The sequence below is a fragment of the Anarhichas minor genome, unplaced genomic scaffold (assembly GCF_050575085.1).
Source record: "Anarhichas minor isolate MPS153535 unplaced genomic scaffold, ASM5057508v1 ptg000036l, whole genome shotgun sequence".
NCBI classification, from domain to species: domain Eukaryota; kingdom Metazoa; phylum Chordata; class Actinopteri; order Perciformes; family Anarhichadidae; genus Anarhichas; species Anarhichas minor.
In genome coordinates this window covers 625,001-627,500 of record NW_027466482.1, presented here as the reverse complement: position 1 = coordinate 627,500, position 2,500 = coordinate 625,001, and the positions used below count along the sequence as shown (strand labels likewise).

Genomic DNA, 2,500 nt, shown 5'->3' with positions numbered 1-2,500 from the left:
ACGAGACAGTATTAAACCGACTTTCACAAATTCTAAGAACTGTCTCAATGGCTGCAAAAGACAATTACTGAGTGTACTTCTCTGTAACACAGCTGTTACATTTTGCTTGCCTTAGTTATACTTGGTGTATTCTTTCATTTGCTCGATGTATGTTTAGATTGCCAAGATTTTTTACTCAATAATCCTTTAACAGTGACCATAATACCTGATGGAGATGCGGGGATTGAACCCCAGGCCTCGTACATGCAAAGCACGCGCTCTACCACTGAGCTACATACCCCACAAATCTTCACAAATAGTCTTTCTTTCTTCGAGATGCCTAAATAAAAGGCAAAATATGGCAAAAGACGATGGATGTAGATTTATAAATGCCCTTGTATAGTACTGTGAAATGCAACTGTGAATTTTAGAAATTAAGCTTGGGAAAACTCCTCGCACCTCTATACAGCCAGTCAAAGTGGAAATGTTGGACATTGGCTGCCTATATGCTTACTATCTGACTACAAAACTTAGCAACAGTATACTCTCACTGGAAGAAGAGGACTCAGATGGTCGGAAATCTAACAGGGGCCAACTGCTTGGAAGGCAGCTATGCTCACCACTGTACCACCATTGGTGGGACAAAGGCTTTTACAGCAAAGTCGGCAATTCACCTGGGTATTGAGACTGAAAAGAGCCCTGCATTTATAAAGTGAATGGGGCTGCCTCACTTCATCTACCTGTGAAGTTATACAATATTGCCCAGGAAGTTGAGATTTGCAATGTGACAACATACACAAGGAAGTGTCTTCTTAATCAACAATTTGTGTCAAAGCATCAACTTAGAGGCTGCGCATTTTTATAAGCTGAACCAGAAATGTCTCAGCATGGAGGTTCTATGGTGAGGCCACCAAGTGGAAAAGTGTCTTTCGTTGTTGGCAGGGTTTGAACCTGCGCGGGGAGACCCCAATGGATTTCTAGTCCATCGCCTTAACCACTCGGCCACAACAACCTACGAGACAGTATTAAACCGACTTTCACAAATTCTAAGAACTGTCTCAATGGCTGCAAAAGACAATTACTGAGTGTACTTCTCTGTAACACAGCTGTTACATTTTGCTTGCCTTAGTTATACTTGGTGTATTCTTTCATTTGCTCGATGTATGTTTAGATTGCCAAGATTTTTTTACTCAATAATCCTTTAACAGTGACCATAATACCTGATGGAGATGCGGGGATTGAACCCCAGGCCTCGTACATGCAAAGCGCGCGCTCTACCACTGAGCTACATCCCCCACAAATCTTCACAAATAGTCTTTCTTTCTTCGAGATGCCTAAATAAAAGGCAAAATATGGCAAAAGACGATGGATGTAGATTTATAAATGCCCTTGTATAGTACTGTGAAATGCAACTGTGAATTTTAGAAATTAAGCTTGGGAAAACTCCTCGCACCTCTATACAGCCAGTCAAAGTGGAAATGTTGGACATTGGCTGCCTATATGCTTACTATCTGACTACAAAACTTAGCAACAGTATACTCTCACTGGAAGAAGAGGACTCAGATGGTCGGAAATCTAACAGGGGCCAACTGCTTGGAAGGCAGCTATGCTCACCACTGTACCACCATTGGTGGGACAAAGGCTTTTACAGCAAAGTCGGCAATTCACCTGGGTATTGAGACTGAAAAGAGCCCTGCATTTATAAAGTGAATGGGGCTGCCTCACTTCATCTACCTGTGAAGTTATACAATATTGCCCAGGAAGTTGAGATTTGCAATGTGACAACATACACAAGGAAGTGTCTTCTTAATCAACAATTTGTGTCAAAGCATCAACTTAGAGCAGGGGTCGGGAACCTATGGCTCGCGAGCCAGGTGTGGCTCTTTTGATGATTGCATCTGGCTCGCAGATTTCGGCTTTTCAGATAAAACATAAAATATTATCACTTGTTTTAATCCATCCATCGATTTTCCACTGCTCATGTCCTGTTCAGGGCTGCAGTTGGCTGCAGGAGCAATTGTCCATTATTTTTATTGGATGATAATAGCTGACGTTGGCCGTTGCTGGGTAAACAGGTAAACGCCCCCTTTTGACTCAGTGTTCTCGGTCGTTAGCTCAAAGCTAACCCTTCGACGAAGAAGATGGCGAAAAGAAAAAAGGATGAGGAGTATCGTACATTTCAGGACGAATGGACTGAAGAATTTGCCTTTGTGGAGAGAGCAGGTTCTGCGGTGTGCTTAATTTGCAATGACAAAATTGCATCGATGAAACGGTCGAATGTAAAGCGGCAGAAGTCGCATTAATTGTGAGTATTACAACAACATTATTTAAAACAATAAATTCAGAGGCTTATTATACTCACATTTAGTTGAATTCAGTCTTAAAATATATTATATGGCTCTCACTGAAATAAATTTCCAAATATTTTGCTTTCATGGCTCTCTGAGTCAAAAAGGTTCCCGACCCCTGACTTAGAGGCTGCGCATTTTTATAAGCTGAACCAGAAATGTCTCAGCATGGA

The 2,500-nt window shown here is 41.6% G+C and overlaps 1 non-coding gene across 1 annotated transcript; it reads right to left on the bottom strand.

Annotated features, from left to right (window-relative positions):
• Positions 1-909: 909 nt before the first annotated feature.
• On the bottom strand, positions 910-991 carry trnas-aga (transfer RNA serine (anticodon AGA)). The gene has a single exon. It is a non-coding gene; the product is annotated as a tRNA-Ser (tRNA).
• Positions 992-2,500: the final 1,509 nt, after the last annotated feature.